The 26,976-nt window shown below is 46.7% G+C and overlaps 1 protein-coding gene and 1 pseudogene across 1 annotated transcript in view; both read right to left on the bottom strand.

Moving 5' to 3' along the window:
• Nucleotides 1–26,976, bottom strand: part of LOC141581106 (tubulin beta-8 chain-like) — a 537,263-nt gene that overhangs the window by 71,762 nt on the left and 438,525 nt on the right. The gene's annotated exons all lie outside the window — the stretch shown is intronic.
• Nucleotides 26,039–26,954, bottom strand: LOC141581206 (cobalamin trafficking protein CblD pseudogene; annotated as a pseudogene).

The raw sequence follows: 26,976 nt of genomic DNA, 5'->3' as shown, positions 1-26,976 counted from the left end.
TGACTTTCCTTGCCTTGACTGAAATCGATTTTTTTTTTGGAAGGACTTGTTTGATCTTGCCTGAAATCCATTTCTCTGGAATCGACATGTCTTGTCTGAAATCGATTTTTCTGGAATCTACTTACTTGATCTGAAATCGACTTTTCCGAAATCGACTTGCCTGGCCTTGCCTGCAATCGATTTTTCTGAAATTTACTTCTCTGGTCTGAAATCGACTTGCCAGGCCTTGCCTGAAATCGATTGTTCTGAAATCAACTTGTTTGGCCTTGCCTGAAATCCATTTTCCTGGATTCGACTTGCCTTGCCTTTTTGGAAACCGACTTTTCTGGAATCAACTTGCCTGGCCTTGCCTGAAATCCATTTTCCTGGATTCGACTTGCCTTGCCTTTTTTGAAATCGACTTTTCTGGAACCCACTTACTTGGTCTGGAATCGACTTTTCTGGAATCTACTTGTTTGGCTTTGCTGGAAATCCATTTTTCCTGGATTCGACTTGCATTATCTGAAATCGACTTTTCTGGAATCGACGTGTCTTGCCTGAAATTGATTTTTCTGGAATCGACTTGTTTGGCCTTGCCTGAAATCCATTTTCCTGGATTCGACTTGCCTTGCCTTTTTTGAAATCGACTTTTCTGGAATCAACTTGCCTGGCCTTGCGTGAAATCCATTTTTCTGAAATTTACTTCTCTGGTCTGAAATCGACTTGCCTGGCCTTGCCTGACATCGACTTTTCTGGAATCAACCTGCCTTGCCTGAAATCGATGTCTCTGGAATCGACGTGCCTTGTCTGAAATCGACTTTTCTGAAATCGACCTGTCTTGCCTGAAATTGATTTTTCTGGAATCGACTTGTTTGGCCTTGCCTGGAATCCATTTTCCTGGATTTGACTTGCCTTTTTTTTGAAATCGACTTTTCTGGAATCCACTTGTCTGGTCGGAAATCGATTTTTCTGAAATGGACTTGCCTAGCCTTGCCTGTAATCGATTTTTCTGAAATCTGCTTGCCTCCCCTTGTCTGAAATCGATTTTTCTGGAATTGACTTTCCTTGCCTGAAATAGATTTTTTTGGGAATCGACTTGCTTGGCCTTGCCTGAAATCAATTTCTCTGGAATCGACGTGCCTTGTCTGAAATCGACTTTTCTGAAATCGACGTGCCTGGCCTTGCCTGAAATCCATTTTCCTAAAGCACTTAAAGCGGGGACCATTTTAGCTGTGTATTCTTAAAAACTTATCTAGCACTTAAAGCACGGACAGTTTAAGCTGTGTATTTTCAAAAAGTTGTCTGTAAGTGCCACAGCTGATAAAGTCAACATGAGTGACCTGTGTCCCCTTGAGTTGAGCATTCTTTTAGTAATAACGGATTAAGTTATACTTGAATTTTTTTTTTTTTTTTTTTTTTGAGGTGGAGTTTCACTCTTGTTACCCAGGCTGAAGTGCAATGGCGCGATCTCGGCTCACCGCAGCCTCCGCCTCCTGGGTTCAGGCAATTCTCCTGCCTCAGCCTCCTGAGTAGTTGGGATTACAGGCACGTGCCACCATACCCAGCTAATTTTTTGTGTTTTTAGTAGAGACAGGGTTTCACCATGTTGACCAGGATGGTCTCGATCTCTCGACCTCGTAATCCACCCACCTCGGAAGCCGAGGCAGACAGATCACCTGAGGTTAGGAGTTCTAGACCAGCTTGGCCAATGTGGCAAAACCCTGTCTCTACTAAAAATACAAAAATTACCCGGGCCTGCTAGCATGCACTTGGAATCCTAGCTACTTGGGAGGCTGAGGCAGAAGAACTGCTTGAACCCAAAAGGTGGAGGCTGCAGTAAGCTGATATCGAGCCACTGCACACCAGCCTGGCTGAAACGGCAAGATTCCATCTGGAAAAGAAAAAAAGAAAGAAAACCAAAATGTCTGGGAGTGGCAGGGTGCAGTGGCTCACTCCTGTAATCCCAGCAATTTGGGAGGCTGAGGCGAGCAGAGCACCTGACATTAGCAGTTGAAGACCAGCCTGACCAACATGAAGAACACCTGTCTCTATGGAAAATAAAAAAATTAGCTGGGCATAGTGGCATGTGCCTGTAATCCCAGCTCCTCAGCTGGATGAGGAAGGAAGATCACTTCAACCTGGGAGGTGAAGTTTGCAGTGAGCCGAGGTGGTGCTACTGCACTCCAGCCTGGGTGACAGAGAAAGTCTCCGTCTCAAAAAAAAAAAAAAAAAAAAAAAAAAAAAAAAAAATTCAAATAATTTCACACTAGAATAGTTATACTAAAAAACAAAACAAAAAAAAGAGTTGACAAAGATGTGCAGAAACTTGAACCCATAAACACTGCTTCTGACAGTATTAAACGGTCCAGCCTATGTGTAAAATCATTTGGTGTTTCTTCAAACACTTGCAAATAGATTTGCCATATGACTCAATGATTCCATTCCTCGGCATATACTGTAAAGAACTGAAGACAGGTGTTCAAACAAAAACTTGTATGCTCTTTAAGTGTGTCAAGGTGACAAATATGCAGGAAAGTCTGGGTCACAGTGCCAGGAAAAGAAAACTGGATCAGAACAATGAAAAACACATCATACTCCCAGGTGGTGCAGAAGGTAAAAGTGAAATGAGTTTGTAGACTGAATTATCATGTAGAAACCGTGCTGATTTCCTGATCTAGGGGTTATGTGGTGGTTACCTGGGAGAGTGTACTTTGGGCAAAATATACTGAAGTATTTTCTGGGACATTGTAAATCTGGTACAGCAACAACTGCTGCAAAATCTAAGAGAAGAAACAGGTTATACTTTGTACTGCTATTGGAAGATTCTTAGAAGTATGACATTATTGGAAAGCAAACTACTTTTTAGAACAACCATATCAATACCATGCCAGGAAAGCAAAGACCTCATCAAAATCCATTATAGAGGCTATAGTTCAACCAAAGCTGTGAAATCCTTATAAAAGTCTCCATGTCAACAGAGTCCACTTAGTAGATACTACTGTATTTACTAGTATTAGAAGCTACTGTGTGGATATATTAGTGTTATGGCATGATATGGATATTAGTGTTAGGACATCGTGTGAATATTATACTGGTGTTAGGGCACGGTGTGATTACTATATTACAGACCACTGTGAGAATACTTATTAGCAGCCACTGTGTCTTGGACACTGACAAGATCAGAGTGTAGTCAAAACGGTGGATTTGATGGTTTCCTTTGTCTAGCTGAATTCCTTCCTCTGCTGAGTACTCTCTAAAGACTCTCTCCTCTGCAGTCAGGGCTTTGGACAGGAAGTTTGTTACTCACCAATGAATAACACCAAGTTGACACGACCTTCATGCTGCCCTGAGGAAGATAAAGCTCCTTGCCACTTCTAGCACCTCAGAGGGAAGTTGGTCAGGGGTGGGTTTGTGCACCCTCTGGTGATGCCAGAGCTCAGCACAGACACTCTTGCTCAGTTTCTAGGTGGACGTGCAACCCCACCTGGCTGTCCTGAAATACCTATAAAATTCAATATTGAGTTTACACAATGTAATAATTTTAGAAATTCAAACCAAAATGAAGCCCGCTATAGCCATTCCTTCCCAAAGACGGTGATGGAAGACTTTGGAAGCCATGTAGAATAAAATGAATAAACACACAAATTAAGAAAAACAAAAACCTACTCAAAATAGTCCAGAGACTGTAATTTTTTTTTTTTTTTTTGAGACGGAGTTTCACTCTTGTTACCCAGGCTGGAGTACAATGGTGCGATCTCGGCTCACCGCAACCTCCGCCTCCTGGGTTCAGGCAATTCTCCTGCCTCAGCCTCCTGAGTAGCTGGGATTATAGGCACGCACCACCATGCCCAGCTAATTTTTTGTATTTTTAGTAGAGACGGGGTTTCACCATGTTGACCAGGTTGGTCTCGATCTCTCCACCTCGTGATCCACCCGCCTCGGCCTCCCAAAGTGCTGGGATTACAGGCTTGAGCCACCGCGCCCGGCCCAGAGACTGTAATTTTAAATGCAAAACTATAAAAAATCTAAAAGAAAATCTATATGACATTGAGTTTGGTGTTGACTTGTAACATAAAACATCAAATGCCAATTCATGAAAATATTGATAACACAGACTTTATAAAACTAAGTATTCTACCGTGCAAAACTATTCAGAGAACAAAAAGACAAGAGAGATGTGAGAAGATAATTACAAAATACATACGTGATTTAAAAACTGGGTAAATATCTGAACAGATACCTAACCAAAGCAAATATACCGATAGTAGGCTGGGCATGGTGGCTCATGCCTGTCATCCCGCAACTTTCGAAGGCTTAGATGGGTAAATAATCTGAGGTCAGGAGTTCCAGACCAGCCTGGCCAACATGGCGAAACCCCATCTTTACTAAAAATACAAAAAATTAGCCAAGCGTGCTGGTGGGCACCTGTAATCCCAGCTACTTGGGAGGCTGAAGCAGGAGAATCACTTAAACATGGGAGCTAGAGGGTGCAATGAGCCAGTATCGTGCCATTGCACTCCAACCTAGGTTACAGAGCAAGAAAGACTCCATCTCAAAAAAAAAATGTTAATAACGTATCTGACACATGTTGATATGTTAATACGAGGGGAAACTAGTTTGGGTCTACACAGGAAATCTGCATTTTCCTCCCAATTTCACTGTGAATCTAAAACCAATTTAAAATAAAACCATTATTTAAAAATTATAAATTTTTTTAAATATCTGCTTACTTATTTGTACTAATAATAAGTAGTAATTGACACTAACTACTACTTTTCAAAACAAGGGCATTCATGATGCTGCAAAGTAATTTATGCAAACATATATAATTTCAATGAAATGCCTATTTTACAAGATTTATGTTAAAATAACACATCCATGTAAACATATTTATCGTATCTTTTTTCTTTTTTTTTTTTTTTTTTTGAGGCGGAGTTTCGCTCTTGTTACCCAGGCTGGAGTGCAATGGCACGATCTCGGCTCACCGCAACCTCCGCCTCCTGGGTTCAGGCAATTCTCCTGCCTCAGCCTCCTGAGTAGCTGGGATTACAGGCACGCACCACCATGCCCAGCTAATTTTTTGTATTTTTTTTAGTAGAGACGGGGTTTCACCATGTTGACCAGGATGGTCTCGATCTCTCGACCTCGTGATCCACCCGCCTCGGCCTCCCAAAGTGCTGGGATTACAGGCTTGAGCCACCGCACCCGGCCCTATCGTATCTTTTTTCTTGTGGTGTGGTTCACTCTCTAGGAAATCTGGTCACCTTAGAACCAAGGAAAGAATTCAGATTTTGGAGACTATTTCAATTACAGCAGGACGTTTTCAAAAATACAACTTTAAAAAAAAAAATTTCTTCCAATCGATGTGGTGACGTCATGCTCTCCCGGGCCGTGACCGATCCGTGGCGGGCGAGGGAAGGCCATTCATGGTGAATGGGACCGCTCTTCTCGCCCTGCCCGCGCGGGCCCCTTGCCTCTCTTCTCCCTGCCTGTAGGGTTTGCCTTGGGAGAGGCGTAGGGGTACAGAATCCGGCTCGACCTCGCTGTGCTTCCCCGATCCTCTGCCTGGCGGGGGCAGGGGCGGCGGGGTCACCTGACGCGGCAGGCATCCCTCCCTCTTGCCTCCTGTGGTTGTTGCCTTGCGGGGGCGGGCCCCTCTCCGTGGCGGTGGGGGGCTGTCCCGCCAGCCCCCAGTGCTGCCCTTGCCGGGGTGGTGTGAGCGTTGGCTCCGCTTGGGCCTTTGCGGTGCCCCTGGAGCGCTCCGGGCTGTCCCTCAGGTGCCCGAGGCCGAGCGGTGGTGCTGTTCCAGCCCCTGGGGCCCCCTCCTCCGGTTGCTGCCGTGGGGTCTGCGTGTGGGTCCTGAGGAGGAGCTCAGCTCGTCGGGGGGGGGGGTCGTCGAGGTGGTCAAGCAAGGTGTGCCCCTCCCGTGCAGGGTAAGGGGCGCGTCTGGTTTTCCTCCTCTTGCCAAAGACCACCCCTCCCTTTCCCAGGTGTCCCTGAGCACCTCCATGGGTGGCCCAATGAGGGGCGACCGGTTTATTAATTTAATTTTTATATATTAAATAAAAAAAATTAAAATAGCAATTGATTGTGACTGAATCACTTATTATAATGAATGCTTCTCTTTGTTTTGTTTCCCAGCATTTCTTTTAGCTACAATACAACAAAAGCAAATATTTGCCATTGGAAAAAAATATTCAAAGGAAGACTGTAAAGGGAATTTGTGACCACAATTATTCAATGTTTCATGACAATGCTTTCTAATACTGAAAAATTTAAAGGGATAGTCAAAGTTATTCCCCCAAAGATGCTTTGAAGAAATCGATGAAACTAGAGAAACAAAAGTGGCAGGACAATCAATGCGACTTTAGATGTCACCGTGTCTTGTGAGAAAAAGTAATTTACCTTTAGAGGATCGCTAAGAATTACTGGAAGCCCAGACTCTGGAATGTATCTAAATTTAGTTGTCAATATCACTAGCAATGAATGTGATAAAAAGGGATCTCTGTTTTATTTGTGTAATACAATACCAATGCAGTATTTAACGCTCCAAGGAAAACAAGTTATACCTGAAATACAGTTGACAATATCAGAATCAAAATAAGTTTCCTGACCAGGCATGGTGGCTCACGCCTGTAATCCCAAGACTTTGAGAGGCCAAAGCAGGCGGATCACCAGAGGTCGGGAGCTCCAGACCCGCCTGACAAACACGGAGAAACCCCATCTCTACTAAAAATACAAAAATTACCCAGGCTTGGTGGTGCCTGCCGGTAATCCCAGCTACTGGGGAGGATGCGGCAAGACAATCGCTTAAACCAGGGAGGAGGCGGGTGTGCTGGGCCAAGATCACACCATTCCTCTGCCCTACTGTCTATGTAAAAATGCAACTTCACTGAACCAGACTAAATTGTATTCAGTGGAAGGCTGATCAAAAAATTCAGAAGAATGCAACTTTTGTTTTATCTACTTCTGACCTAGAACCACCCCCCACCCCGCCTTCCTACCTCCAGTTGTTCCACCTCACTGAACCAAATGACTTTACATCTTGCACATATTGATTGGTGTCTCTTGTCTCTCTAAAATATATAAAAGCAAGCTCTACCCTGACCACCTTGGGCCCATGTTGTCAGGACCTCCTGAGGCTGTGTCATGGGCATGTCCTTAACCTTGGCGAAATAAGCTTTCTACTTGACTGAGACCTGACTCAGATATTTTGGGATCACAATCCACAATCACCATGGTGTGACATTTGACTACAGCATTCAGTACAGAGATGAGCTATACAGGTATGGTATGTAGCCTGAAAGCAAGAAGCTATACCATATCACTTATGTGTGAAGGGGGCTACACCATCCAGGTTTTATAAGGACACTCGATGGTGTTTGCACAAAGATGAAATCACTAAGGACACATTTCTCAGACAGTATCCACATTGTTAGGAGATGCTTGAGTGTATTTTAATTGGTTAAAGCCTAGGAGGAAAAAAAAGCAACTGAACTCCTGTGATGGTTTCATAACAAAGCTTAATAGAGTTAACATATTTCATCTAATCTAAGATGCTAATAATTAACAGACATTATTTTATGCAACATCACAAATAGGCTGCCAATTAAACTGACTTTCTGAATGACAACAAAAATGTGAACTTACTTTTATTAATGCCAGGAAAATAAAATGAAAATGAATTATGGTTTTGATACGTTAAAGCAAAAAAGGAGGAAGCCATTAGCCTGAGGTCTTGCCTAAGCAAACAGAAACCGAACTTCGAGGCATGCAAACTGACTTAAAAACATGAATAAACCAATTAGTCAATAACCAAAAGCCCAGCTGCCAGCTGGCTGTATGACTATTACACCGAGGGAACCATCCCCACAACCGGCGGTCGCCCAGCTGGAGCCCATGAGAAACCTCACTCAGCTGTCTCCGCTAAGAGCTCGAAGCCCCAAGCCCTGTTTTCCGTTCTGGTGCTTCAGGTGTGATTCATGCATCATTCCTTCCTTCAAGTTTGCCTAAAATTTTTCTAACCCCTGTATCCTAACCCCTAACTGGTAACCCCGAACTCTAACCCTATCCGCTAGCCCTAATCCTCACCCTAAACCCTAACCATACGTTGGTTTCTACGTTTGCACTGATATGTCCATGTTGAGTATTGAAACTGCGGTACTGGCAGGGCCGCATGACTAGTGCGGATTTTATAGTAACATGTTTGGACTGAGGCCTTGCATTAGCATTAGGTGTTTCCTACCTGAGCACTGGGCTTATTGTATCCGTATTTCAGAGGCCATATCTGCCTCAGGAACGCTCCATTTGTCTTCTGAGGCTGCTGGGTGCACCTCACACCGCAGCCGCCTGGCCTTGGGCGGGAGAACCCAGGTGCGCAGGGTTCAGAGGGGCTTTTCGTGTCCAGTTTCCCACACAGAGCTCTTCGTACTAGTCTCTGACCCTCAGCAGTCAGGAATGCAAACAGGAAGGATTTTACTCACCCTGGACATGGCCCAGAGTTGTCCCAAACCGAGGCTGTGCCCACTGCGTCTGTGCCGTGGAGAACGCAGCTCTGCAGATTGCCGTGACGCGATGCACGCCGGCGCCCTGACGCCCACTGAAAAGGCACGCTCGGGCGCCCCCGCTGGTGGCCAGGCGGTGGGAGCCCTCTTGCTCATGGTCCTGTGTCTGCACCCCCCTGATGGCAGCTGGGGCCACCACAAGCCCCTCTTGCTGTAAGAACCCCGCCCCAAGGTGTGTGCTGAGGAGGACGCAGTTCCACCCTCACAATGCCCCCCAGTTCTATAAGGAGGAGAACGCACCTCTGCAGACCGCTGTGACTCAATGCACGCTGGTGGTGTGACACAATGCACACTGGTGGAGGAGCCTCAAGAATCTGAAAGGTGGGTGTGGGGGCCCCTACTGGGGGCCTGCACTGCAGGGCCCTCTTGCTCACGATGCTGTGCCCACGCCCCCTTCCGGCTAGGTCCACTGCAGGGCCCTCTGACAGTGTGGTGACCGGCATCACCTGCTGGCAGCTGGAGCCCTGCAGGGCCCTCTTGCTCAGTATAGTGGCAATATGCCCGCTGCTGGCAAACAGGGCAGTGCTACATCCTCTTGCTCACAGTGTGGTGCCTGTGCTGCTGGGCACTCTTACTCTCGGTGTAGTGGGGTCACGCCCCCGGCTGGCCGCTGGGGCACTGCAAGACCCTCTTGCCCATAGTGTCCTGGCAACACTCCCGTGATGGCAACTAGAGCACTGCAGGGTTCTCTTGCTCATGGTGTGGTATTCGCTGGGATTACAAGCGTGTGCCACCATGCCTGGCTAATTTTGTATTTTTAGTAGAGACAGGATTTCTCCATGTTGGCCAGGCTGGTCTCGAACTCCCAACCTCAGGTAATCTGCCCGCCCCAGCCTCCCAAAGTGCGGGGATTATGGGCATGAGCCACCTAGCTCGGCCTAATTTTTTGATTTGTCGTAGACATGGGGTTTTGCCATATTGCCAATGCTGCGGGGTTTCCTTCTGGTGAGATGAAAATATTCTGGAATTAGGTAGAGGAGATGGCTGTACAGCATTGTGAATGTACTAAAAATGAACTGTACACATTAAAATGGAAGAAATGGTGACTTATACAAATTTTATTTTGATTTATTTATTTATTTATTCTGGTCTGACATTACCCTAGGCTTGTCAGTCAATATTTTGATTTTTTTAAAAAGGACAACGATAAGTTGAAACGTTTAAGGACCTATCAGTAGAAATGGTAAGAAGACAGCGCATGGCTGGGCGCGGAGGCTCACGCCTGTAATCCTAGCCCTTTGGGAGGCCAAGGTGGGTGGATCACCTGTGGTCAGGAATTCAAGACCAGCCTGGCCACCATGGTGAAAACCCATCTTTAAAAAAAAAAGAAGAAGAAGACAGTGCAGAAGAGGGCAGGGCTGAGACTCAAGGGAGACAGCACGCTCCCCACGGCCTCCTGCCATCTGCGGGGTGCCTGGAGCCCTGAGGCCTCGCTCCTGCCTGACCACCTGCCTGCTGGCTGCTAACCATCTGGCTTCTCCGGCTTCTTCAGCTCCCACTGCCCCCAGAGTGAAGACTGCTCATCCACACTCACCTGGCATTGGTGACGCCAGCAGCGTTTCCCCTGCACACGCTCTCCAGCTGCACGTAGACCGAGCACTTGACCCAGCTCCACTCGGGGTCACAGATGGCCAGGAAGTTGGGGTGCAGGTGGCCGATTGTGTACTTGGCCAGGTCCGTCAGAGACTGGCTCACAGCCGCCCCGAAGAGGAAGGTTCCCAGCACCTTGTACACAGCAGCCACGTAATTATTGAAGTCAGAGCAGGAATAGAGCCAGTCTGTGGGCACCAGGTAGGCTTCTCCTGCCGAGACCTGCGTGTGGGGCAGCCGCGGTGACCAGAGGGGGTCCTGGTCAGCCCATGGGCCCTTAGTGGGCCTCAGTCCTCCCCACGGGCCTCCCCAAGGCTGCTGCAGAGCTGGAGACTCTAAAGGTGCCCTAGCTGGGCTTGGGGGCTCACACCTGCCAGCCCAGCACTGTGGGAGGCTGAGGCGGGAGGATCACCTGAGGCCAGGCATTAAAGACCAGCCTGACCAACATGGTGAAACCTGTCTCTACTAAAAATACGAAAATTAGCAGCTTGTAGTCCCAGCTACTGGGGAGAGTGAGGCAAGAGAATCACTTGAACCCAGGAGGCAGAGGTTACAGTGAGCAGAGATCCTGCCATTGCACTCCAGCCTGGGCAACAAGAGCAAAACTCCGTCTCAAAACACAAAAGGGGGTTCCTATTACCCACAAGTACCACTCAGGGCAAGGCTGTGTCCCCCAGCCCCCCACAGACCTCCAGGCCACCCCCATCAGGAACCCAGGGTTAGGCTGCCCCATCCCGCCTCCCTCCCTGTCCCTCTGAACCCCTCCTGCCTTACAAGGATGATGGTGGCCATGATGGTGACCCCAGCCATGAGCCCAAGGGTGATGGTGTCTGGATGACAGGGGTACCGGATGGAGTCATCCCCACAGTCAAATCCTCGGTTATACAGGGTGTTCACCAGCGACAGGACAGCGAAGGACAGAAAGGCTGGAGGGGGAGAAGGGCCTGGGAGCTGTGAGGTTCTCAAACCAGCTGGGCCATGGGGCCCCCACACCCGCCTTGGCCTCGAGGCCTCCCACCAACAAGGAAGAGCTTTTCTCACAGCACGTGGGAGGCCCAAGTGACACTCCTTTCCCATCACCCTCAGATGAGCACGAACTCCCCAGGCCCTCTCCCCGTCACACCCTCCCTCTGCTCCTTGAAAAAACTGGGCAAGGCCGGGCGCGGTGGCTCAAGCCTGTAATCCCAGCACTTTGGGAGGCCGAGGCGGGTGGATCACAAGGTCAAGAGATCAGGACCATCCTGGTCAACATGGTGAAACCTCATCTCGACTAAAAACACAAAAAAATCAGCTGGGCATGGTGGCGCGTGCCTGTAATCCCAGCTACTCAGGAGGCTGAGGCAGAAGAATTGCCTGAACCCAGGAGGCGGAGGTTACAGTGAGCAGAGACCCTGCCATTGCACTCCAGCCTGGGGAACAAGAGCAAAACTCCATCTCAAAAAAAAAAAAAGAAAAGAAAAAAACAGGCAAACACTCACCTCTGGGCCTTTGCACAGGGACTTCTCTCTGCCCAAAATATCTTATTTTTATTTTTAAAAGTAGAGACAGGGGTCTGATGCTGACCAGGCCAGTCACAAACTCCCAGGCTAGAGCGACCCCCAGCCTCAGCCTCCCAAAGTGCCGAGATTACAGGTGTGAGACAACGTGCCAGGCACCAAAGTGACTCCCACTTCCACTCAGTTTCATCTCCCCTCCCGGCTGTCCCCACCAGCGTCCCTCTCACAAAAGGAAAGGTCTGTTTAGCCGTGCATGGTGGCACGTGCCTGTAATCCAGCTACTTGGGAGGCTGAGGCAGAAAAATTGCTTGAAACCAGAAAATGGAAGTTGCAGTGAGCCAGGATCGTGCCACTACACTCCAGCCTGGCAACAGAGCGAGACTCTGTCTCAATTTATTAAACGAAAATAAATAAATAAATAAATAAAAATAAAAGGGAAGGTCTGCTCTTTCTCCCTATTGCCCCATGTGGAATTACGCAGTCACCTGTGGGACACTGGACTTAATCTCCCTGCCTCCACCCGCCAGCACCAGAAGTCTATCGTGTTCAGGACAGAGACCCTGGAGGCTGCTCAGAGCCTGGCCAGGGCAAATGTTTAATAAACATCTGTTAAAACAGGCAGGACTTATTTCAACCTAAGAGCTGGCCAGAGAAGTCAGGAAAAGGCAAAAGCAGGGGCACAGCGGAGGTGCCTTCCTGCTCGCCCCTGCCCGCCACTGACCCTCGTGCCAGGGCACATGCCAGCCACACGGTAACTCAGGGACAAAAGGCACATTCTTCTCAATTCCACACTTGCGGAAGGTGTCACACAGCACTGGGGCTCCCGGGGCCCTGCTGAGCTGAGGGTGGCCAGGGAAGCCGGAGTCAGCTACAGAGGGCAGGGGTCGGGGCAGCTCCCTGTTCCACGCGGCAGCTGCACAGCAAAAGCACAGGGTGTCTACCCCAGAGAATAACGAAGGCAGGGCATCTTTGGCCCAGCAGGGCAAGGACAAAAAAGGGTGGCTCTTCTGAATTCTGAGAGTCTGAGGAGGGACAGGGAGCCTCACACTCCTCTCTGCATGCCAGCTGCAAGGGTCCTAGGACACAGCACACATTCGATGCTGGCTGAGTCTGGAAAAATAAAGCAGTGAAGACAGCAGAGGTCTGCCTCACAGGGCAGAAAAGGCGGAGGGAATGCAGAACAGAACGGGCAGTGCAGGGGCCCAGAGCCGGGACGGTGCCTGGAGAGGCGAGCGCTGGGGCAGAGGGGGCTGCGCTGTAAGAGCCCGGCTTCTGCTGGGGCGCAGGGGCGGCTGGCGCCGCTGTGAGTGACGGCAGAGACCAGGGAGGAGGCTCCTGCAATTGCTGGCAGTGGACGGCTGGGGTCACAGGCCGCTGACAGCGAACACCAGCCCCTCCCCGCAGCTCTCAGCAGGCGGAGGCTCACACCGGTTGGCCTCCGTTTCCGACCTCCCTGCCCCAGTAACTCCAGCTAGATACTCAGACACCCCCATGACAACCGGCCCCGGGCTTGCCTCTGCCTGGAAAGCTCACCCTGGGGTCCCCGGAACAGGCACCTTCTCTTCCTTTGACCCCCGGGAGCCTTCCCGCCCTCACACTGCCCGCACAGCCCCGTCTGGAACCTGTGGTCTGCACTGTGACGGGCCGCAGCTTCCAGATGGAGATGCCCTCGGCCTGGCCACCACCCCTGGCACGCAGCAGCCACACCCAACCCCGCCCCGGCGGCACCTCCCGGCTGTGCGGCCTCCAGCAGGTGACTCCACGCGGCTGCCCCTCCGTCACAGGCCATTTACGGAACCGTTTCGGTTATCTGCATGCTGCTGAGCGCCTGGGTACCAGAAAGTGCCACACACATGTTTAAGTACCTGACAGCACAGCTGCTCAGGACATGGCACCCAGGGCTGACAGACACCCCACGGAGACCTCGTGCTGTCCCTTAGCCCCCCCAACAGGGGTCTACTTCGGAGTTCAGAGGGCTTGGCCAGAGAACCAGGAAACGCGCTGAGGAGGAGCGCCCCCCCCGCCCCCCCACGGTGACAGATCCGCGAGGCCATTGTCCCTTCAGCCACAGAGCAAACACTCGGCCTTCGTTTCTGGGACCCTGGCGGGAGGCCTCGGGGCGCTGCTTCCCCCATCTGGCCCAATAACCCACAGGACAGGTTTCGGACTCCCGAGGTCCCGAAGCCTGGGACTCAGCTTTTCTCTCCAAGTGACTCCCCCGCCCAAGGTGCAGGGGTTCGAATCCCACCGACGCACTGGGCCTATGCCTATCTATTTATTATATTACTTTTGAGACGGAGTTTCCTTCTCGTTGTCCATGCTGGAGTGCAATCTCAGCTCACTGCAACCTCTGCTTCCCAGGTTGAAGCAATTCTTCTGCCTCGGCCTCCCAAGTAGCTGAGATTGTAGGCACATGCCACCATGTTTGTCTAATTTTGTATTTTTAGTAGAGGTGTGGTTTCTGCATGTTGGTCAGGCTGGTCTTGAACTCCTGACCTCAAGTGATCCACCCGCCTCAGCCTCCCAAAGTGCTGGGATTACAGGCATGAGCCACCTCACCTGTCCACTATGCCTATCTCATTGTGTTTCTAAAAGGAGAGGGAAAAGAAATAATTGCATTTCCATCCTCACAGTAACTCCATAAAGGAGATAATATCATTTACCTTTTACAAATGTGAAACAAAACCTCCAGCTTTTTTCTTTTTCTGAGACGGTGTCTCACTTTGAAGCCCAAGCTTGAGTGGCATGACCTTGGCTCACTGCAGTCTTGACCTCCAGGACTCAAGTGATCCTCCCACTTTAGCCTCCTGAGTAGCTGGGACTACAGGGGGACGCTGCCACACCTGGAAAAATTTTTGAAATTTTTTGTAGAGATGGGGTCTTGCTATGTTGCCCAGGCTGCTCTCAAACTCCTGGGCTCAAGCAATCCTCCCACATCGACCTCCCAAGGTGCTGGGATTACAGGCATGGTCGCTCCAACTTTTTTTTTTTTTCCCAAGGCCACATTAAGTTGTCAGCGGCTGAGTCAAAAGAGTCCTGGGGTCTGCTGACTCCTACTTCAGTGTTTCTTCAGCTAGACTACAGCCACTGTCATTCCTGGAAGTTGTCTGACAGTGGACTGAGATGGATTATTTGGGTGTGTAGCACAAACAGAGGAACATCTCTTAGGAGACTGAACCCTGAAGTTCTGATGGGGCCAGCATGTATTCTGGGGAAAGGTTCCATAGCTCCCATCCATGACCAGTGGATAGGAATTAGGTACCAGGCGTGGTGGCTCACGCCTGGAATCCCAGCACTTTGGGAGGCTGAGGTGGGTGGATCACTAGGTCAGTTCAAGACCAGCCTGGCCAATATGGTGAAACCCCATCTCTACTAAAAATACAAAAATTAGCTGGGCCTGGTGGTGGGTGCTTGTAATTCCAGCTACTCAGGAGGCTGAGGCAGCAGAATCATTCGAACCCAGGAGGTGGAGATTGCAGTGAGCCGAGATTGCGCCACTGCACTCCAGCCTGGGTGACAAAACAACACTCAGTCTAAAAAACGAAAATGCTGGGCATTGGCCAGGTGCAGTGTGATGGCACACATCTGCCTGCTGTGGCAGGCAGATCACTTGAGGTCAGGAGTTCCAGACCAGCCTGACCTACATGGTGAAAGCCCATCTCTACTAAAAATATGAAAATTAGCTGGGTGTGGTGGCAGATGCCTATAATTCCACCTACTCAGAGTGCTGAGGCAGGAGAATTGCATTAACCTGGGAGGCAGAGTTTGCAATGAGCTGAGATCATGCCACTGTACTCCAGCCTGGGCGACAGAGCAAGACTTCATCTCAAAAAAGAAAAAAAGTTGGGTGTGGTGGTGTGTGGTCTCAGCTACTTAGGAGGCTGCAGTGTGCAGATCACTTGAGCCCAGAAATTTGAGGCTTCAGGGATCTATGGTGGAGTCACTGCACTCCAGACTGGGTGACAAAATGAGGCCCCTATTTCTAAAAAACTAATTTAAAAAATTAACAAAATAAGAGAGACAATAGGATAGTATTCATCACCAATAAGAGATCAATCACATCACCCACTGAATATTGCTAACATGATCAAACTCTAATCTAATGGGGTGAGCATAAATCCAGCTGCAAATATGCCACAAATACAAAAGACAGAAAATGGGTTCACCTGCACCAGGGAAATCCAGACTTTGAGAAATGTTACAGGCTCAACAGTGTGGAGTCTTCCAAAATCCATAGAAAAGAAAAGGGATAGGCCAGGCAAGGAGGCTCACGCCTGTAATCCCAGCACTTTGGGAGGCCAAGGTGGGCAGATCACAAGGTCAGGAGTTTGAGACCAGCCAGACAACATGGAGAAACCCCATCTCTACCAAAAATACCAAAATTAGCCAGGTGTGGTAGCACATGCCTGTAATACCAGCTATTCAGGAGGCTGAAGCAAGAGAATCACTTGAACCTGGGAGTCGGAGGTTGCAGTGAACTGAGATTGTGCCATTGCACTCTGGCCTGGGTGACAGAGCAAGACTGTCTCAAAAAAAAAAAAAAAAAAAAAAAAAAAAATGGAAAAGGAATAGAGGAGAAACTTGTAGATTTTGTCTTTTTTAAAATTTTAGTTTTTGGCCAAGCACGGTTGTTCACACCTGTGATCCCAATCTTTGCACTTTGAGAGACTGAGGTGGGCAGATCACCTGAGGTCAGGAGTTTGAGGACAGCCAGGCCAACATGGTGAAACCCCGGCTCTATTAAAAGTACAAAAATTAGCTGGGCATGGTCCCATGTGCCTGTAATCTCAGCTACTTGGGAGGATGAAACAGAAGAATGACTTGAACCCAGGAGGCGAAGGTTGCAGTGAAGTGAGATCACACCACTGTACTGCAGCCTGGGTAGAGTTTAAAAAAAAAAGAAGCCGGGTGCGGTGGCTCAAGCCTGTAATCCCAGCACTTTGGGAGGCTGAGGCGGGTGGATCACGAGGTCGAGAGATTGAGACCATCCTGGTCAACATGGTGAAACCCTGTCTCTACTAAAAACACAAAAAAATTAGCTGGGCATGGTGGCACATGCCTGTAATTCCAGCTACTCAGGAGGCTGAGGCAGGAGAATTGCTTGAACCCAGGAGGCGGAGGTTGCGGTGAGCCGAAATCGCACCATTGCACTCTAGCCTGGGTAACGAGTGAAACTCCATCTCAAAAAAAAAAAAAAAAAAAAAAAAGAAGAAGAAAATTAGGTTTTGTAGAGACAGAAGTCTCCCTGTGTTGTCCAGGTTGGTTTCAAACCTCTGAACGTAAATGATCCTATCACTTCAGGATTACAGGTGTGAGGACTCACCCAGCCAACAAACTTGGGAGATTGAAAGAGGCTTAAAAGACATAACAAAGCTGGGGAACAGTTATGGGCTAGAGATGCATACTAGGACATCTACTCTAAAGAAACACAAAGACACCACGTGTGGTGGCTCACACCTGTAACACCAAACACTTTGGGAGGCCGAGAAGGGAGGATCGCTTGTGCCCAGGAGTTTGGGACCAGCCTGGCAACATAGTAAGACCCTGTGTCTACAGGGAAAAAAAAAAAAAAAAAAAAAAAAAAAAAAAGCTTTTTTAAAATTAACCAGGAATGGTGGTGCATGCCTATAGTCCCGGCTACTCAGGAGGCTGAGGGGAGACGATCACTTGAGCCCAAGAGGTCAAGGCTGCAGTGAGCCATGATCACACCACTGCACTCCAGCCTGGGTGACTGAGCAAGAACCTGCCTCAAAAAAAAGACGAACAGAAAGAAGCAATTACTGTGAATGTCAGGGTTGCGGAACACTTCTGAAGAGAAGGGAGGGGCTCACATTGTGCCCATCTCCAGCCCCTTCTCGAAGTACAGAGTCTAGTGGGGAAGACAGCAGCACAAGTGGAGATTCAGGCCACAACACCAGGAAGTTCCCTTCCACCTTCCCGCCTCCCTGCCCTTTCCTTTGGGGAACGGGAGCATGATTTTCTTTCTTATTTGCATTTCTAACTAGATAGAGCTTCTGATGGGAGAATTCATATACAGGATGTATAGCAACAACATCCACAGCCAGCTGGAATTGACGGCTTTTTTGATACCCCAGTCAGGCACATCCCGGATTCCTCTGCTAAGTACATCTGGATGTTGCAGCTGTCCAGGATTCTCAGCCACATGCTCGGTGCCCACTCCCAGATCCTGGAAATCCCCTGACATTGCCCCCAAAAGGAGAGACACTCACTCACAATTCTGCATACAAATTGTCTCTATGTGTATTTTTTTTCTTTTCTTCTTATTTTTTTTTTTTTGAGAAAGAGTCACTCTGTTGATCAGACTGTAGTCCAATGGTGTGATCTCAGCTCACTGCAACCTCCACCTCCCAGGCTCAAGCAGCTCTCCTGCCTCAGCCCCCAAGTAGCTGGAGTTACAGGCACCTGCAACCATGCCTGGCTAATTTTGTATTTTTAGTGGAAACGGTTTCACCATATTGGTCAGGCTGGTCTTGAACTCCTGGTCTCAAGTGATCTGCTATCCTAGGCCTCCTAAAACGTTGGAATTAAAGGCATGAGCCACCATGCCCGGCCATTTCTTTGTCACCCCCTTAGGCCAGCTTCTGCATGTTTGGGCTTGATGAGGCTGTGGCTGTCCAGCTGGCTGCCTGTCATCTTTAATCTCTGTGTCTCCTCGATTCTTCTCAGCTGCCCACAAATTCATTTTCTTTTCTTTCTTTTGTTTTTTTCTTGAGATGGAGTTTTGCTCTGTCACCCAGGCTGAAGTGCAATGGCATGATCTCAGCTCATTGCAACCTCTGCCTCCCATGTTGGAGCAATTTTCCTGCCTCAGCCTCCCAAGTAGCTGGGACTACAGACACGTGCCACCATGCCGGGCTGTTTTGTATTTTTAGTAAGATAGGGTTTCATCATGTTGGTCAGGCTGGTCTCAAACTCCTGACCTCAGGTGATCCACCCACCTCGACCTCCCAAAGTGCTGGGATTACAGGCATAAGCCACAGTGCCCGGCCTCAGTTTTTAAACTCAGCCTGAGTGAGCTTCTCTCGCTAGCAGCTGAGAGCTCTGACCCCTACGGCCTTCTCCCACCCAGCAGGAGGTGTTTGGATGTTTCTGGATCTAAAATCCAAGTGTCTAAGCCTACCAGTAGTTCCGAGTGCAGATGGTCACACAACTTTTTGACTTTACAATGGCACAAAAATGATCACATTCAGTAGAAACTCTGCTTCCAGTACCGATACAATATGTCTGTTTTTCACTGTTAGCATAGTATTCAATAAATTGCATGAGGGCCAGGCACAGTGGCTCATGCCCTTAATCCCAGTACTTCAGAAGCCTGAGGTGGGAGGATCGCTGGAACCCAGGAGTTTGAGACCAACCTGGGAACATAGTGACACCCCGTCTCTATAGAAAAGATAAAAATTAGCCACATGAAATTGTGTGCACCTGTAGTCCCATCTACTTGGGAGGCCGAGGCAGGAGGAATCATTTGAGCCCAGGAGATTGAGGCTGCAGTGAGCTATAACCATGCCACTGCACTCCAACCTGGGTAACAGAGCAGGACCTCATCTCTTAAAAATAAAAAATTTTGGCTTATGCCTGTAATCCCAGCACTTTGGGAGGCTGACGTTGCTGGATCACGACGAGGTTAGGAGTTCAAGACCAGCATGACCAACACAGTAAAACCCCATCTCTACAAAAAATACAAAAATTAGCTGGGTGTGGTGGCATGCACCTGTAATCTCAACTCCAGAGGCTGAGGCAGGAGAATTGCTTAGAACCTGGGAGGTGGAAGTAGCAGTGAGCCGAGATTGCACCATTGTACTCTAGCCTAGGAGACAGAGAAAGACTCGGTCTCATAATAAATAAATAAGTAAATAAAAATTTAAAAGTAGGTAAACTATTGCTTCACGAGGACAGCATTTCTGTTTGGGATGATGAGAAAGTATAGAAACAGATGGTAGTGATTGTTGCACAATATTGTGAAGCTACCAAATGCCACTGAATTGTACACTTAAAGGTGGTACATTTATCCAAGTTTATTATCTATTTCTACAAACATTCACGGAGGCTGGACCCCTGAAATGTCAAAGTCATGATCCAAGGTGGGGAAGGATGAGTGGGTTTTGTTCTCCTTTTAGTACTGCTCGGTTTGTTCTCAACCTGAAGTCAGCTGGGCTAACATCCAATGCTTGGTAGGGTAGGTGTATTACATGCATTTGCGGGCCGGGTAGGGTGGCTCACACATGTAATCCCTACACTTTGAGAGGCTGAGGTGGGCAGACTGCCTAAGCTCAGGAGCTCAAGACCAGCCTGGGCAACATGGTGAAACCCCGTCTCTACTAAAAATACAAAAATTAGCTTGGCGTGGTAGGGTGCTTGTAGTCCCAGCTACCCGGTAAGCTGAGGCAGGAGAATCACTTGAACCCGGGAGGCAGAGGTTGCAGGCAGTGAGCCAAGATTGAATCACTGCACTGCAGCCCGGGCAACAGAGCCAGACTCCACCTCCAAAAATAAAAATAAAAATAAATAGGACAGGTACAGTGGCTCATGCCTGTAATCCCAGCACTTTAGGAGACTGATATAGGCAGACTACCTGAGGTCAAAAGGTCACGACCAGCCTACCCAACATGGTGAAACCCAATCTCTACTAAAAATACAAAATTTACCCAGTGCTCATGCCTGTAATGCCAGCCACTCTGGAGGCTGAGGCAGGAGAATCACTGGAACCTGATAGGCAGAGGTTGCAGTGAGCCAAGACTGCACCACTACACTCCAGCCTGGATGACAGTGTGAGACTCTGTCTCAAAAATAAATGAAGGCCAGGCACGGTGGCTCAAGCCTGTAATCCCAGCACTTTGGACAGCCAAGGTGGGTGGATCACGAGGTCGAGAGATCGAGACCATCCTGGTCAACATGGTGAAAACCCGTCTATACTAAAAATACAAAAAATTAGCTGGGTATGGTGGCACATGCCTGTAATTTCATCTACTCAGGAGGCTGAGGCAGGAGAATTGCCTGAACCCAGGAGGCAGAGGTTGCGGTGAGCCAAGATCACGCCATTGCACTCCAGCCTGGGTAACAAGAGTGAAACTCCGTCTCAAAAAAACAAAAAAACAAAAAATAAATGAATGCATTTTCAACTTAGTATATTTTCACTTTTTTTTTTTTTTTTTTTTTTTTTTTTTTTTCAGAGACAGGATCTCTCTGTGTTGCCCAGGCTCATCTTGAACTCCTGGGATCAAGCAATCTTTCCACATTGACCTCCCAAAGTCAGACGTGAGCTACTGGGATTACAGATGTGAGCTACTGCATTTGGCTGCTATTACTAATTTATAATAGATTTATGGGGACTTGACCCCGTCGTGAGTCAAGGAGCATCTGTAATCATGCTGAAAATGGGGATGGCTTGTGTGAGGATATGGGGGAGTGTCACAAAACACAAGGAGATCAGGGCCTGCAGGGGGACACCACAGCCTGCCTCTGGCTCAAACTCAGGGCTCCCTCCTCTTGTGTCTCCTGCTGCAGGACAGACCCCAGGCTCGCAGTTCTGCAAATCCACGCTGTCTGCACTGCAGGACTTCAAATCCACAGCTGGGGGTTGTGGATGATGTTGGAGCAGTAGGGCAGAAGGGACACATCAGGGGTTGCACCTGCATCCACAATGGCAGAGCAAGTTTTTTTTTTTTTTTTTTTTTTTTGAGACGGAGTTTCGCTCTTGTTGCCCAGGCTGGAGTGCAGTGGCATGACCTCGGCTCGCCGCAACCTCAGCGTCCCATATTCAAGCGATTCTCCTGCATCACCCTCCTGAGTAGCCGGGATTACAGGCATGCATTAGCAAGCCTGGCTAATTTTGTATTTTTAGTAGAGATGGTTTCACCACGTTGGCCAGCTGGTCTCAAACTCCTGACCTCAAATGGTCCACCTGCCTCCGCCTCCCAAACTGCTGGAATTACAGGTGTGAGCCACCGCACCTGGCCCTAGTTTCTCCGCCCTGCCTGATGGCTCTGTACAGCCTCAGCTTCTCTTCCCCCAACCCCTAGGTGATAGTGAGCAACCCCCACTCCCTGAGGTTCTAGGCCACCTCCCATGAGAGCCGTTACAAGTTACATGGGAACACCAGATACAATCTGGTGAGCTATGTCCCCACCAAACCTCGCCGCATGTCCCCCGAGAGCTCCCTCTTTCTTCTTCCCTTACCAGCTTAAAGAGCTGAGGAATTTCCAGACAACACAGCCCCTATCCCTGCCCCGTGGTGGGAAGATGATCAGGCAGCCATCACCTACACACCTTACTTCATTAAGTGTCACACGGGTCAGGCGTGTGGGAGCCTGTAACCCCAGCACTTTGGGAGGCTGAGGCAGGTGGATCACAAGGTCAAGAGTTTGGGACCCCCCTGACCAACATGGAGAAACCCTGTCTCTACTAAAAATAAAAAAATCAGCAGGTTGTGGTGGCATGTGCCTATAATCCCAGCTACTCAATAAACTGAGGTAGGAGAATCACTTGAACCCCGGAGGGGAAGATTTAAGAGAAATCTTTCCCAGGTTTCTCTTAAAATGTCCCCATTGTCCGGGCTGGGCGCGGTGGCTCAGGCCTGTAATCCCAGTACTTTGGGAGACCGAGGCAGGTGGATCATGGGGTCAAGAGATCGAGACCATCCCAGTCAACATGGTGAAACCCCGTCTCTACTAAGAATACAAAAAATTAGCTGGGCGTGGTGGCGCGTGCCTGTAATCCCAGCTACTCAGGAGGCTGAGGCAGGAGAATTGCCTGAACCCAGGAGGCGGAGGTTGCGGTGAGCCGAGATCGCGCCATTGCACTCCAGCCTGGGTAACAAGAGCAAAACTCCGTCCCAAAAAAAAAAAAAAGTCCCCATTGTCCTTCTTATCAGCACGTAGCTAGCAATTTTCTGACATTTTAGCTGTAGAGTGAATGATGATTGGGGCATCCTAAGAGGAGTTCTAGGGTGTTTCTTTCTGCATAGGTACCTCTTCTTCCTCCTACGCACAACTGACAAGCGCCCATCCACTCCAGCATTAGAGATGCTACTAATTTATAAATTTTTGATGATCCCTCCAGGTGAGCCTTCCCATCATGTTCATGTCTAGCTATCTACCAACTCTAACAGAGCCCACTATCCTGTGTCTTTCCCAAATTAAGTGAAGGAACGATTCATTGGAAACCATAGGAAATAAAATGAATGTAGATGAAAACTTTGCAACTTATACAAATAGTCACTCAAAATCATCCTTACACTACAAATGCAAAACTATACAATTTCCAGAAGAAAACATAGAATAAAAGCTATCTGCTCTTGGGTTCAGTAATGAATTTTAACAAACAACACAAACTGTCAATACACACCAAAGAAAGAATTAGGTGAATTTTTTTAATATTAAAAGTGTATACTCTGGAAAAGATCTTGTTAAGGGAATAAAAACACAAGCCACATATTGAAGGAAACTATTTGCAAAATACAGATCTGAGAATTTGTATTCAATACACAAAAATATCTTAAAACCAAGTAAAGCAGCCCAATTAAAGATGCACACAAATCTGAACAGACACCTAACCAAAGGATTTAAGAGAAACCAGCCCCTTCAAAAGACTCCGCCACTGATATCAACCATCTGCCTGAAGCTGCCTTTCCTTTCTTGCCTGCTAAGAGACCACCCATGACAGAGAGGGTCTGGACAGTATACAGTGGATGCACAGAGCCACAGAGCAAGTTTTCATGTCCTCTGCTTCACCTTTTGATGTCAGAAGGCTGAAAACTTCACCCTTTGCCCTGTCATCATGGTAACACTGCCATTTTTTGTACAAGGGACCCATGAGGAAGTAAGAAACTCAACTGCGATTGCACTCATTTCTCCTTTCATAAATATTCATGACTCCTCCTAGAACTTATTAAATATTTGTATTTGACCATGCCACGTAGCATAAATTTCTGTTTCCTTTATCTCTCCCTTAAAGTGTTTGCTTCTGGCTTCTGGATGGAGTCTATGCTTCGCAGCCTATTAAAAGGACTACCCTGCAGGCTGCAACTCTTTACAGGAAGTAAATCTCTCACTGGGTGCAGGTGCTCATGCCTGTAATTGCAGCATTTTGGGAAGCCAAAGTGGGTGGATCATCTGAGTTCAGGAATTTGAGACCAGCCTAGCCAACATGGTGAAACCCTGTCTCTACTAAAAATACAAAAAATTAGCCAGGCTTGGTGATGGACATCTGTAATCCCAAATAATTGAGAGGCTGAGGAAAGAGAACTGCTTGAACCCAGGAGGTGGAGGTTGCAGTGAGCCAAGATCACACCATTGTACTCAAGCCTCGGCAACAAGAGTGAAACACCTTCTCAAAAAAATAAAAATAAATAAAAATGTAAAAAATGAAATCACTCCTTTCCAAATTTCTGAACCTCATCGTTCTTCAGTTGACAGTATTACAAAGTTCAAAAGACCTTCCATACTCTCCCATAGAAGTCCTAGAAATTGTCATTTTGTTAATTAGTTTTGATGCATGAGAACTTGTAATCAAATGAGTAGAAATATTGAAACTGTGGTTTACCAGTTACGTGTCTCTTAACCCAATCAAGCAGATCTCTAAAATTAACCATGAGAATACGTATGCCTGATTCATGGCCAAAATTTTAGGATGAAACCTATGAGATCTCTATTTGTGTTTTTTGCCTATTAACGTATGTTATGTATATGTGATATTTTCTTAACTCCAGATAGCAATGCAAAATTCATTTATACAATCCTCTAAAAATGCTCTATTCTAACTTACTTGGAAAAAAAATAAGCATTTATACATAAATATTCCCCAAACTCCTAGAAATGTAGAAACTGATATAAAAGTTTTTCAAGTTAACACAATTTACATAAAACATAGTTAAATAAGACCAATTTAATATTTTTGGTGTAATAAAACAACTATGCCTTCAGAGCTATCACTATTAAATATAAAACAAACATAAATTTCTATTCTTCTTGAGTTCTACTCAAATAAGCTAATATTATACTTATTAGATACTTAAAATCTTAAAGCTTATAAATTGATTCTAATTGTTATCCTTATCTTAAAAAACATTATTTCAATAATAATTTTTTACAGCAAATCTGCCTAATAATAGTTTCCAAAGTACTTTTGGTAATTTTTAACCTTAAAGTTAAGCTAATTAAAAGATTTGCATTAAATATCTAGATCATTTATAAATAAGATACAATACTAAAACATTAATTACTGAACGTAACTAATTCAATTTTATATATACTTTTGTCCTCTATTTTTTTATGGAGAGAATAAAGATATTTTGGCCTGTTAATAAACTTTTTTTTTTTGTCCACAACACTGAGAAATTATACTATGAGGGAACATCACTCTAGATGTTGGGAGATCGTATACTCATACATTTTCTCATCTACTATAGAATGTTAACATATGACAATTTAAAATTGTCTACTTCCTAGTTTACTCTGGAAAAAGATTACTAAGTGTTAAAAATATAATGTATACATCAATAAAATTACTAGAAATAATAGAATAACTAGAAACTCTATGCAAAGTATGCAGGAAAAGTTATGCAAATAAAGTACGTTGTATTTTTTTTATAAGAAAAACTGTACAAAATACACAAGTAAAAAGAGATATCTAACCTTCCCTCTGTTATATTTGAATTGGTAAACTGTTATGTTTTCAGAAATTATATAAAATTCCTGGAAATTTGTCAATGTCCTCCTTATCCATGCTATGTGCTGGTATAGTGTTAGGAGTCATATTTTCAATTATTTTAAATGTCATCTGCCACAGACAAAATTGAATGTCCTTGTCAGTTGTGGTATAATGAACTCTCATCAGATCTTTTGTCATAGTCATTTCAAGCTCTTTGTCATTTAGATATTATTTATGCCTGATGCTTTCCTAAAAGCTCCTGCAATCAGCTATGGATCAGAATGTTGGTCTCCAACACAGGACTCCCTCTGAGACCCAGAGAAAAGACTATGACAGGTACTCTGGTTACAAGCTTCTGATGATATTGCTCAAATAACTTTAAGACCATACACTTAACTCAGTGAAGCTTCCAGAAGTCTAGTTGAGAAACTGATGGGTTCATGACACGGCTAACCCAAGATTCAGCAAGACTGGAATTGAGTACATGGCACTGAATACACTGATGAAAATTGATTATAATTTTATAGCTTCTTTTGAGCATTGCTGGTTCTTTGATGTTATGGTTTCTGGATTTAAGACATCTCTTTCTCTTTTAAAAACTTTAGTCTCACAGTCTTTATAGTTCAACCCAAATATTACATACAAATAATGCAGCAAATAAATGAACATTTCTGATAATTTCCACTTGATTTCTTCATAATACTGCTGTCTGGTGTTGCATGAGTGAAGACACTTCCCACAACTACATGGACACCCCAGAGACTATGACAAATCACTTTACAGCATTCAAGGTCATTGACAGAGAATCCTAAATGTCAGTAGCCTTCATCTGTCTCAAAAAGACTGTTGTTTGTATATGGCCCAAAAAAAGTCAAACCAGATGATGGATCAATAAAGTCAGCCCAGTATCCCTCAGCTTGAAGAGCATAGCAAAGTTCCTTGGCACCACTGTCTAAAAGAACTTCTCTTTCAATTGCTACTTCTTCGCTCTAACCAATCATATCATTCTTAGTTTTTTGTGTTACAGTCAGAATCATTAGTTTGCTATTAGCAACTTCTGGAAGCAGTGCTTCAAAATCTCTTGCAGCAATTCTGGGCATATCTGTATTTGCACACTCTACTCTGGCACTTTCAAAGTTTCTCTGCTGTTCATTTTGTGTTCAACAGGTGCCTCATTACCATAAAATTCATTCACACGTTGTGCCATCACAAACTTGTCTTTCACCTGATAAAGGTTCTGCTAGAATATCAGGCAAAGTTTTATGAACCAGGCTTTCTTCAGTGAACCAGTCTCATTGAGGTGACAATCAAAACCAAGGAAGCTGGAACCTCTATGTTGAGGTCCAAATGGTCCCATAGTTTCATCAGGCCACAGTGTTTGAAAGCATGTATCTGGAGACGCAGAGGCCACGAGACTCTTCAGAACCCGATGATCCTGCAGTTGAAAAGTCTTTGCAGTTGACAACCCTTTTAACTAAAGAGCAAAATCCTGGGCAATAGGAAGCCAGTCTGGCACTGTTCGAAAGCATATTGGCCATCTCTACTGGAAAGGACCGTTCGCAAAACAGCTTCCCTTTGGAAAGTTATTCCAGTTACCACCACTGCCTCCAGCTGTCCCAGAACCTGACTCTTTTGCTGTTAAATAGTGGCCTGAATCCTCACTTTTTACTGAGAATTTT

Source organism: Saimiri boliviensis, chromosome 14 (genome assembly GCF_048565385.1).
Source record: "Saimiri boliviensis isolate mSaiBol1 chromosome 14, mSaiBol1.pri, whole genome shotgun sequence".
NCBI classification, from domain to species: domain Eukaryota; kingdom Metazoa; phylum Chordata; class Mammalia; order Primates; family Cebidae; genus Saimiri; species Saimiri boliviensis.
This window is presented reverse-complemented; position numbering and strand designations above follow the sequence as displayed.